The following is a 12,396-nucleotide window of genomic DNA, read 5'->3' on the forward strand; positions in this document are numbered from 1 at the left end:
CACACACAGACACACGCACAGACACACACGCACACACAGACACACACACACAGACACACGCACACAGACAGACACGCACAGACACACACACAGACACACACGCACACACAGACACACACACACAGACACACGCACACAGACAGACACGCACACACACATGCGCAGACACAGACACACACGCACACACACAGACACACGCACACAGACAGACACGCACAGACACACACGCACACACACACACACGCACACACAGACAGACACACACATAGACAGACACACGCACACAGACACACGCACACACACAGACACACGCGCACACAGACAGACACACACACACGCACAGACACACATGCACACACAGACACACACGCACACACAGACAGACACACACAGACACACGCACACACAGACAGACACACACATAGACAGACACACGCACAGAGACACACGCACACACACAGACACACGCGCACACAGACAGACACACACACACGCACAGACACACATGCACACACACACACACACGCACACACAGAAACACACGCACACACAGACAGACACACACACGCACAGACACACGCGCACAAACAGACACACACGCACACACAGACAGGCACACACAGACAAACACACACGCACACACAGACACACACGCACACACACACACGCGCACACACACACGCACACAGACAGACACACACGCACAGACACACGCGCACAAACAGACACACACAGACACACACACAGACACGCACACACAGACAGACATACACACAGACACACACGCACACACAGACAGACACACACGCACAGACACACACAGACACACACACACGCGCGCACACGCACACACACATATACACACACATGCAGACAGACACACACACACAGACAGATACACACACACAGACAGACAGATACACACACAAAGACACACACAGACAGAGACAGACACACAGACAGAGACAGACACACAGACACAGATACACACACACCGACAGACACATACACACATACACATATACATACACACACACGTTTGTATTCATGTCCTTGTGGGGACTGTTAATTCATTCATATGGGTAAAACGAAAAAAACAGTATATGTGCATGTTATAATCCAACATTACTTGGGCAATAAGTTGAGTATTAGTACCGTTTCTAAGCTAACAAAACTAGTGCGTTGAAGAAAAGGCATTGATTTTGTTTAAGGGTGATGAATGGCCAGCTGACTCACGCCGCCGTTTTGCATAGATTTTTGCTGCGGTGGCTCCTAGTGTGGACGCCCCCGTTATCGCAGCTGGGGTCTCGCCTTCAGCTCGCGGCTGCTCTATTTACGCTCTTACCAACTTCATCGTCTTAATATTCATCCCCATTTGCGTGTCCTTTCGGCTCTCACAATGTATTCGCTTGTTTTAGAAGGATAATCGGGTTAATCAGTGTGACTGTGGTAATGTTATAATAAAATATAGAAGCGGAGGCAAACCGCAGCATGCATACTGACCGTATTTGGAGTTTTGTGTTTGCTGGAGCGTTGGTGCTTCTCTTAACTGTAAGGTATCCTGCGCTTGCCTTCGTAAAAAAACACAAAGAACGCACCGATCGCATGCAGGGGGTGTCCCTCATTAGGCTGGGCGAGTTGGGACATATGATAGGGTCTTAAACGTACTGACTCGGGCATGTCATGTGTTACTGCTGTAAAATACAGGCATTTGCAATAAAGCAAGCCGTGTGAATTTAGATATCTCTGTAGAGTCGGGAAATATCGCCAAGCGTCTAGGCATCACAAGGCCTTAAAGGCAGCAGGTTTATTAATACTGCCTTTACCTGTCATCTACCCCTTTACAGGAGGCCGTTTAATAAGATTTCGAAAATCGCAGTGAAATAAAATTAGCCGTAATACCATCTGGCAACATGAATGGCAGCAATTTGACATTTCCTGCGGTTTAAGGCCGCAGTATTAGCGACTGCAGGCTTTAATGTGCCTTCTGCGCTGTAGGGATGATCAGCGCGCCCCGGGCTCCTCAGGCAGACTCGCCGCGTCGATCGACCAAATGCTCTGTTGCTTATCGCATAACGATTTACAAAATTATATATAAGTAAAACGGGGAAAATTATTAGTTTTAATAGCGCATTCTGGCACCATATGCCAAAACTGCATTTTGGCAGGCTCAGCTAAGGGAAAAATGTTGATTTCTGCAGGGCTCTAGCAAGAGGGGCTTTTAAAGGGGGACTGTTTTCATTTTGGATATTAAACTCGTAGTGGCCACAGAGAAAGGATGAATATTGTTAAGAGCGCTGGGTGATTTCAAGAGAATGAATTAACTATTTTGGGCATTGTTTTTATTAAGCGTTATAAGTAAAATATGTTCATCTCTGTTTGATATTTTAGTATTTTCACTTGCAGAATTATCAAGTAAATGGCATTTAAAACCTATGGCAGGCAGTTAACGTTTTCAACAATTCAGAAAGAAAATTAAATGTCATATAATTTGTCAAAAAGAATGTGACTGGGATGCAAATACAGCTCATGCAAATTCACAGTAATCAAATAAATCTGAAAACAGATTTATTTTAAGTTCAGGTTTTCCTCTGACTGACTTGACAAAAACGTCAGCGAGAATCAAATCAGAGATTCCTCAGAATATCATAGATCGCTGCTGAAATGGCTTGTGGTGGAAAACATATCATTCTTCTTATGTTATCCGCTGAACTTTAAAAATCGAAATCTATTTGGCTTTGATTGTGACAGCTTTTCAGAATACTAGATTATTTTATATTATTAGGTAATATAGTCTAGCTTTGTGGATTAATCTAATTGCTCTTTCGTTATTTTGATTTTATTGCCATTTTATTAGTTTGTAAGAGCCTTTGTTAAAAGCATATATTTTTCTACGCTGTTTAAAGTCAAACAATCAAATGACACAGTTTTTTGTTTGCGTTTAGTAAAGTTTGCAGACATTCCATTATTTGAGTACAGTATAGACTTCTCCTATACTGAGTATAATTAAAATGGAGAGTAAGGTGTAATATTAATACGCGTTTACTTTTCTAAACAATTGGATCAGTACCAAATAATCATGCGCTTACTGGAAGGAGATCTATACCGCCAGGTTTCCTGAGCTAGTTCGCAGTGAATTTATTATAGCGAGTCTGCTGTGTGAAGTATCTAGTGTTGTAATATTTCAAAGCTGAACGGGTCCCGAGTGTCTAATAATGCTTTCCTGCAGGACAGCTGCCTTACCACTGTATCGCCGTCCTAAGTCTGGGTCAAAGTAAGAATCCTTTACCCGATCTACGGCGTCTTTACCACCTTAACAGCTTTTAAACGCCGTTATCGCTATTTACTGCGCAGTATGACATACTGTCTTGTCGCTAACGCATGTTGCAACAGAGTCGATCGTGTCTCTAATAGACTGGAGTAAAAGAGCAATAAGGTTTACTGCTGACTCGCATGAAAACAGATTGACTGTTTGTTATTGTCTCTGGCCATTAGTTACCCGAAACCGGTCCAAGTGTTTGTTGCTACACATACAGAGAAGCTTCGTCGGGTATATTAAGCATCCAAGGAGCAGAACATAAATAGTAATTTGATGATGGAGTTGTATATGGCGGTGTTGTATATTATAAAAGTCGAAAATTGCATATACTGGGGAGCATGCCCAGTAAACTGCAGTGGGACAGTGTTCTTCCAGTAACTAACCAAAATGAAAGCGATCTGCTGTCTATTTGTTTCATTCAGTTGCAACAAAAAATCCTGTAACCCAAAATATCCCTGTACCCATCGGAGTAGCTAGACATTCTGGACCTCCTGACAAAATGTCACCTTGGGGCCCCCTTACGTTAGATTTTATAAAAGCTTGGCCCCCAGAATCTGTCAGGGTACCCAAGTTCCTCCAACGCCCCTGCCTGTAGCACGAATCCCGAAATGAACGAGGGTGGCCATTCCTGTTGAATATTTATACATATATAATAGACGGACAGTCTCTTTATAATATAACTATTAGATACAGACGTCTATCTGGCTTCAATCTAGGGCAGCAGAGCCATCATCTGGAAACAAACAAAATGCAGAGTGCAGGAACAGAACAGTCTAAAATGGGTCGACTTCACTTAAATTCCACTTTTATGAGGATGTTATTTCCTAGACCAATCGACATTGAAACAGGTAGTTAGTTTATGTAAGATGTACGCTGACTAACTACAGTTAATTTTAAACTGTTAGTCACACACACACAAAATGCAACATAGGAAACTTAATTTAAGCAGGGTTTAATTAGCCGTCTTGTAGTTGCCGCTATTTTGGTACTGCGTTAACACTTGTAAAGCCACGGAGAGCAAATGCGTTGTGATAAGTACGCATCAAATAACCACCGTGCCTGTATCGTGTTTAATTGTGGACGACTGAGCAAAGGAGAGGTAGGTATGTAAGCAAAACGGCAGAAATTTAAACAGAGTCGTGGGCTCCCTGATGGAGCTGAATTACTGTAAGAATTATCAGGGTTTACACTGGGAAGTTAGCTAGCTACAGAGGCATTGTAATCTCCTTTCCCTCTATGGTGTAGCAGTATCAGGCAAGCAATGTATTACATATAAAGGAAATAATGCGACAGGACAAATACCAATTATTTGTTTTTGGAAAAAAAAAAATCTTGGTAGACAAAAATTAACAAATAGATCTCAGCCACTGATAGTTCAGGATATTATATAATTTGTATCTTTGGGAAGTCCGTCATGGTTTAATACAGCTGCTCCTCCCACTAAAAACATTTTTGAACCTTTAGTTTCTTATTGTACAGGAAACTAAATGCACTGGGGGTCATTCATTGTTGTGGATGGCGATCAGAGTGTGCCTGTGAATGCATGACTCTCCCTGTGAATGCATGACTCTCCCTGTGAATTCCTGACTGTCCCTGTGAATGCCTGACTGTCCCTGTGAATGCCCCTCACCTCATTCCACACAGCCCCATGAATGAAACATCAGGAATGAAACAAGAAAGTTATGACAGCCTCTTTGCTTTAAGCTCAGTCTAAAAAGACTGAGACTTCATCCTCTGCAGGTCACAGTACACTGTCCTTCTTCTCTTTTATAAACCAATTTTGTTTCCATCCATCCATTTCCCACAACCGCTTATCCTATTCAGGGTCGCAGGGGGTCTGGAGCCTATCCCGGAGGCCATGGGCGCAAGGCAGGGAATGACCCATCGCAGGGCACGTTCACACACCAGTCACTCATACATGCACATTCTGTTTGCATATGAGGCAAAAAAAACAAAAGTTAAAACAGTAGATTTTCAGTAATATGCTTGGTACCTGGTCTATTTGAACAGTTGAAGGAAAAGAATAATTTTGTAGGAAGACAGGAGTTAAAGTTAACTAGAACCTAGAGTGGCCAGTAAAATTAGTCTTGTGTTATTGCAGAAAAAAACTATCCAAAGGAATGAATTTTCTGCCATTTTATCTAGCATTAGAGAGTTAAATGTTCTGCTGCAATCTTCTCCCTGCTGTTCAGAAAAATCAAAACAATACGAGGAACTACTTATTGTTTGCACATTAGTTTCTCTGTGTAACGGCAGGATCGGGTTTACATTGAACTGCATTGCTTCCATGACACACATCACGGGTTTGAAACCTAGTTGTTACTTCAAGCTCAGCTCACATTTGCTTCTTTCTTTGATTGACGTCAGCCAACTTTGTGAAAATGTTCGTTTCCACGACAACCTGGCAGAGCATGACATCGCCGCCGATGTTTCATCCACAAAGTGCATGTGGCTGAGTTGTCGCATGGAACGGCGCATCACCTGCATAATGCTGGTTAAATTGTTTCAGATTTCTCTGTCTGCTGCTTCAATACTGCTTCAGTTTATCCATTCCTAATTTAATTATTTGAATTAATTCTTTCTGCCAACTTGTGTAACCTGTGGGAGTGGATCAGATATGTGAATATGGAATTTTTATAACTGACATTTGATCATTTCCATATTAAATATTTTTGTTGAAATGCATATTACTGAAAGAGATGCAGAGAATTACAGTATTGTCAGTATGGAGATGGATGGGCAAATATTACTAGACGTGGAAAGTTCCGGTTCAGGAAGTACAAATCCAGATCACGATATTGTTTCAACCAATCAGTTCAGTATAAAGAGTCACAGTCACAGAGTACTCAACTGGTTGGTAGAAACAAAACCTTGGTATGGATTTGTACTTCCTGAACCTGAACTTTCCACCTCTGAGTTTGCTGTATTACTCCTCTGAGTATTGCCGTATTACTCTTACACATCCAGCAGGCAATTTAGAGATAGCGGTTGTCTTGACTGTACTGTATGTCTGTGGATATGGGTAGAAGCTACAACACCTAGATAGGAAACAGGGAGAACACAGCAGAGGCATGATTTAAACCCGCTCATGGGAGTTTTACTTACACCTCCTCTACAATCTGATTGGTTGTCTCTCTGAACCAATCATTTTTCTTTCTGCTTTTTGTGTAAGTAAAACTCCCATGAGCTTCAAAGTGCTGGAGGTGGGAGCCCCAGGGTGTTTCCCACGGAGCCTCCCTTTTATGCTACTTTCCATATACTTCTGAAGTCATTACTGGGAATGACATCACACCTGAGGTAACCACTTTGCAGTACAAATAGCCAGGTTAGTCATTAGCAATGCCAGTTCAAGCCATGTTCATTGTTAGCCATTGTTAGCAATACAAGTTGATAACAACGCATTACGTGGTATTTTGCGCATGAGAACACCGTAGCAACACATCCACAGATAAAAGCTGGATAGTACTGTGTGTACGATCGATTTAATGAGTCACAAATAAGACATAAGTGTTAATAAACAGTATATAACTACATCTTTCACTTCTGTTGATGAAGGGTGCAGCCATCTTGAATTCTGAGGTCGGTGTTGTAGAGTTTCCTCCGATTTTCCGAGGCGGAACGCTAACTTCAGGAGGCGTTCCAGTCGAAATTTCCAACCAGGATCTCGGAAATTCCGACTTCCCAGTTGAAATGGAACGGAGTAAATAAAGACAGTAACTGTATTTAATGAGAATTTCCGGAAAAGTTATCAGTGGGCTGCAACAAGGATTTAATTACAGTGAATTCTTGAATGTAGGAGTTGGCGGGCGAGAACAGAAATAGATCCTTTGTGTTTATATGCTCCGGACAAAAACAAGCGAGCCAAGCGACTGAATGTTTATGCAGAGACTCAGTGACTGAGGGTGTGGTACGCTGGCAGCAGAGATCGTGCCTTTTAGACAGATACCCGCCTCCGTGATTTAGGAAGAACAACAACAATGTAAATAAATGATGCCCACTTTCTAATTAACTGTGAGTGTTTGAGAGTTTTTCCTGTAATTATCAGGTCTGAAAAGAGAGTCACTGCTTTGATGGATGTGCCTGTTTCAGCTTTCTACTACATGAACATCCCGGGTGATTTAAGCTCAGGGTGTAACTGTTGTCGCTTTGTCCCTTCTTGGCCACCATACCTGGTTGTCTGGTAAAGGGCTCCTCTTGTGGTCTTTGGTGACGCCTTGGGAGTGTGGTCTGTTTTTGTTGATATGGACTGTTCCTGTAGATGGACGTCATGCCCAGTTGAAGGTTTTTGCACACCACAGGCTTTTACCACTGTTCCATTTATTTCATAAACTGCAGATTTTTTTATTCTTGTTAAGCATCAGAAAGTTGAGTGAAAAACTATAAATGAAAATATAAGTCAAATAAAACAAGTTTCCTTTATAACATGGGAAGAGTATCTAACAGTACATGTCTGACGTTTTAACTTTAAATGTACTAGTTAACTGTTTCATCCCATGAGACAGAGCAGTATTTAATGTCCCTTGTAGAAAGAATGCCTCAAATTTTCTCTGCTGTTATAACTGTTGAAGGAAGTTACTTTGATGAATCAAAGATATGACATTTTCTTGCTTATAAAGGTACTGAAATCGTGGACATACTGTAAATATATCTGTTAGCAAAGAATATTGAGTGTATTTCTAGTAAATATTATGTGAGTAACATGGAAATATAGAAAATCTCAGCATGTGCAAAAACTTTTGACTGGTGGTGTATATTTGCTGTCCTCTTAAAAAAACTTTTTTAAAACTGAAACTGTAAGAAACTTTTGTATATAATATAGCAAGGAAATATTTCATATACATGTTTCAGACAGCTTGTTTGAGCTGATTAAACCACATGTGTCGGGGGTCACATGTTCACACAGCTGCCCTCCATGTTCATGACAGAGTTACAGTACTATCTGTCGTTAACTATGAAGGCCTTAAGATTACTTATTTATTAGAAACGACAGCTTCTATGAAATACTGTATTTCTACACTTTGTTGTTAAATGTTTATATTTGGAAAATGAACAGTGAGCCAGTATTTTCTAAACTTTTTCACATATTTCCTGTTTTTTACTTAATGTTTGGCATTTTCCTGAGAGGCAGTAACAGAAATCATACTCATGATCTTTCAAATCAAAATTACAACCCATGAAAAATAATCAAATGACTTAGCAACATATGTAGCTGCACGCCAATTAGCGGTTTTGATAGCAATTTTCTATATCCTGAGAACGTAGCTGTAACTACCAGTGACTCCTTCAACCTAAGATCCTTCATATAAAATCCAGACAATTCTGAAGCTGTCTGGGACTGTGGTGACTCACTGGCAATAATGTGCTTTGTAACAAAACAGGTGGAAACAGGGCGGCCATCTTTAGTACCTGAGTATGAGTCGGGGTTGTCAAGCTGAAAGGAAAGTGGAACTGTACACTCATGTCGCCCGACACCTCCACACCTAACTAATTAATCACCAAGATTACTACGGTAACCTGAGAGTTGCATCTTAGTGCTGTGCTACATGATCATACTCAAACTAAAGTTTCCCATTTGCCCGCACTGAAGCCGGTTGAAGTGTGTCCCATCAGCTACCGCCCGTGATTTACGGTAACGGAAGACGGCTTCATCTGAAAGAGCGATGGCTCTCGCAGTGCCTTTCCGATTTCGCGGCGTGTTACGGAAAGCGAACTTGGTGCCATTAATGGGTTTTGGCACGACTTGAGGAATTAGTTTTGATTAACGGCCGAAATATTCAAATGGTATTGGGTTCTTTTCTCCTGCCGTCCATGTGGAGGGAGATTACCGCTCGTCCCGCCAGGAGGAGACTAATGATGACGTGAACTATATTTAAACCGCGCAGTCTATGGATGGATGAGACATTCCGTCGTTTGCTCCAGTCCCCAAAGACACATTTTCTTTGTGCCCCTTTTATCTTCCGTTTCTAAATAAATGAGTTTACTGTATCCGCAGAGGGATGAGAGTCCACCAGCGCAGGACGTATCAAGTAAAAATGCCAGCCGCCCCGGCTCTGCCAGCAGGGGATTGTGGGTCGCGAGGATCCTCTGTGCCCATCCGGCGATAACGCACAGGATCCCACACAGCACAGGAGAGCAGCCCGTTATAGGGCACACACTATGGGCAGCTCAGAGTCACCATGCTTTTGGAACATGCCAATTCGGTAGGAGTGAGAAGGGGGAGTTGAACCCACAACCCTGGAGGCGTGAGACAGATACGCTCCTCAAGCCCCCGCAACACTGCATAAGGCACGCTTTATATATAATTAATATTCAGGAAGAGTCTAACACTGAGTGCGTGCCAAGGGGTTGATGCCAGTAGCTGGCAGGGATTGGGGCTGCACAGTCCATTAGCCGTAGCCTGGCTAGCGGCCTTCCTGATATGGAGCTCACTGATGCCCCCCCAAGGGAAAGGGCATATTCACACATTCCAACACTGGCCGGGGTGGGGGGGGGGAGGTGAACTGGTGTGCCCTATTCTCTGTCACATGTCCCCAGCCCCCCTGGCCAGACTCCGCCTCTGCGACTCAGTACAAACTGATAAACGTGCCCCCCCCCCCCCCATTCACCTCAGCTCACGCATTATATACAAACACGGCTGTTTTTCTTCTTTTCCTCTTTTTTTCGGTGTAGACCTTCCAGGAAGGTTTACAAGCATTCCATTCCCTCCACCCAAATGTGTTTGCAATTAAGCACCGGGCATGTCATGTGACCAACCACGGAGCCCAGTAAGAACCACAACAGGGTCTCCAGCTGTATGGCTAGCAATATTATGGACAGCTTTTTCCCCACTTGTGTACATAAAATGCTGAATTTTTGGGGTCCGGTGCACATTTATGTCTATTCTAATTGGAGAATCAAGTACTTAGAACATCACTGGGTCAATTAGTGCTGATGCTGATTGGTCACATGACATGCCCGGTGCTTAATTGTAAGCAGGCACTGGATTGCTGAGAGATTTGGTTCTGGTTTTTAACGCACACTGCATTTGAAGCATTGTTCCTTTAACTCTGACTTATTAAGCTCAGCCTGAGCTGATTTGCCATCCAGGATGACAGAAACACTAAACCGCTTCTGGGTGTCAGTCAGCACGGAGAGTCCACATGGTCTCATTTCCGTCTTGCTTGTTTTTATGTGGGCTGCAGCCACCGAGACACTCGCCTTTGGCTGGGAACCGGACCTTGACAGCCCACTTTGTGGTGTCGTTTCAGCCGCTGATGACGGGGGTAGCTAGTCCCCCAGCTGCACCGTGCTCATGCACCAGAGTCGCCTTTGGGATTTATGGATACCATTTAGCGAGCGACTGATTTACTGGTTCTCTGGTCTAAATCCCACGGAAGGGAATTCTGCTTCCGGGGAAGGGTAACCTAATTTGCTCTAGGTGAAGTGTGTGTATGTTTGTGTTTAAAATTAAACATGACCCCAAGTCGACTGAAGGAGTATGGATGGATGGAGGGATAGATGGATGGATGGATGATGTAGAATGAAGGTGTGGAAGAGTCCTTGGGCGAAGCTGACGAAGTTAGGCCACTCGTGCCTACGTGCCGAGCGAGGCACCGCGCTGACGTCACTGACCTTGGACCCCGAAATTTACCCTGCGGTTTTTGTCCCCAGACTGAGCTCTTCACAGAAGTGGACACAGCCGTGAATTATGCTCCATTTAAATGACACTGGAGGATCGGCCTGGATTTTTCTCTCACCGTTCTTGGCTGTTTAAAATAAATGCCAGAATTTCCATGTCACCTTTCCTTCGTCCCCCAGCTGGATAGCTTTTTGCATGAGACCCCCCCCCCCCACACACACACACACACATGACTTAGACTGCCGTGAGGCCGACCTGTTATCTGTCATACATGATTTATGATTTGCCGGCGGTGTTGCGTTGGGGGTGACGGTATCCCCAGAGTTCTGGTGTCTCCTGGGAGCCAGTGCCAACATCACGCTGCCCGTCCTCAATGCTGCACGACGCGGGAAGCTGCGGAATCAGATGCATCCATTGTGATCGGCGAGATGCAGGTTCCCCGGTTACGCTTTACAGCAGATTACATATTTGTTTTTGTTGGTAGTATAACTAATTTTCACCTAGTTACCAGCTGGTATGATATCCAGACATGATTAAAACCAAGATAAACATTGTAAAATGATTAATGATGTTTGCCAAAAATTTAAATGCCCGCAAACTTCTTATTCAGGGCAGTAATGTTCAGCTTCAGAGAGTATATATCCAGACCAAGATTTTGTCACAGTCACAGAGTACTCAACTGCCTGGCTGAAACAAAACCCTGGTCTGGATTTGTACTTTGTGGACCTGGACTTTCCACCTCTAATCCTATTATGTTTTTGTTCAGCCAGAGGATTTCATTTGTCTTCCACTGTATGTTTGGATGTGATAAACCCGCATACTGACGTCTACACGAACATGCACACGCGTCAGAACATGGCGCCTGGCCCTATCCCTAAATGCCGTGCTTGTGCACCATGAAGCGCTCCGTGATGGAGTGTGAGTGAGCCGCGACGCCAGGCTCCCCTGGGGCTCACACTGCGCGGTCGCGTTTAGCCGGGGAGTCCTGCCTTGCAAGCGATAAGCTGCAGGTGTCATGTTACAGCATGTGCAGCCTCTCACGCATTCACTGCGCGCATCACAGCATATCAGGCCGTGAAGTGACTGCAGAATGGCCCACCCCCACGTCAGTAACATCAGAACTAACCCCCCAGATTGAGCATAGCTTCTCTTTATTAGGCAATGCCCCTACTGTCTCCCTGCGCCATTATTTGTTTAGAGTGTCAAAAGTGCAATATGACCTTGAATTAAGACATACGGTCTCGCTGGTTAATGGTACTTAACAGACGCTACCAGTCAAAAGTTTTTGCACACACTGAGATTTTCTACTTTTGCATGTTACTCACTTAACATTTACTAGGAATACACTCGATTCCTAGTAAACGAATAAATTTACAGTATGTTCACCACATGAGTACCTTTATTAGCAAGAAAATGTCATATCTTTCATTCATCAAGGTAACTTTTATAACAGCAGAGA

The 12,396-nt window shown here is 43.5% G+C and overlaps 1 protein-coding gene across 4 annotated transcripts in view; it reads left to right on the forward strand.

Moving 5' to 3' along the window:
- LOC111850812 (sodium/potassium/calcium exchanger 3) overlaps positions 1-12,396 on the forward strand; it is a 103,757-nt gene that overhangs the window by 43,854 nt on the left and 47,507 nt on the right. Inside the window, exon 1 of one of the 4 annotated variants that reach the window (XM_023825112.2) lies at positions 6,502-6,616. The exons of 2 other annotated variants lie outside the window; for them this stretch is intronic. The gene's annotated coding sequence lies outside the window, so the exon portion shown is untranslated. Of the gene's footprint in view, positions 1-6,501; positions 6,645-12,396 lie in introns of those variants that run through there. One more of the 4 variants, XM_023825111.2, reaches the window with a different exon arrangement.

Source organism: Paramormyrops kingsleyae, chromosome 20, assembly GCF_048594095.1.
Source record: "Paramormyrops kingsleyae isolate MSU_618 chromosome 20, PKINGS_0.4, whole genome shotgun sequence".
Lineage (NCBI taxonomy): Eukaryota > Metazoa > Chordata > Actinopteri > Osteoglossiformes > Mormyridae > Paramormyrops > Paramormyrops kingsleyae.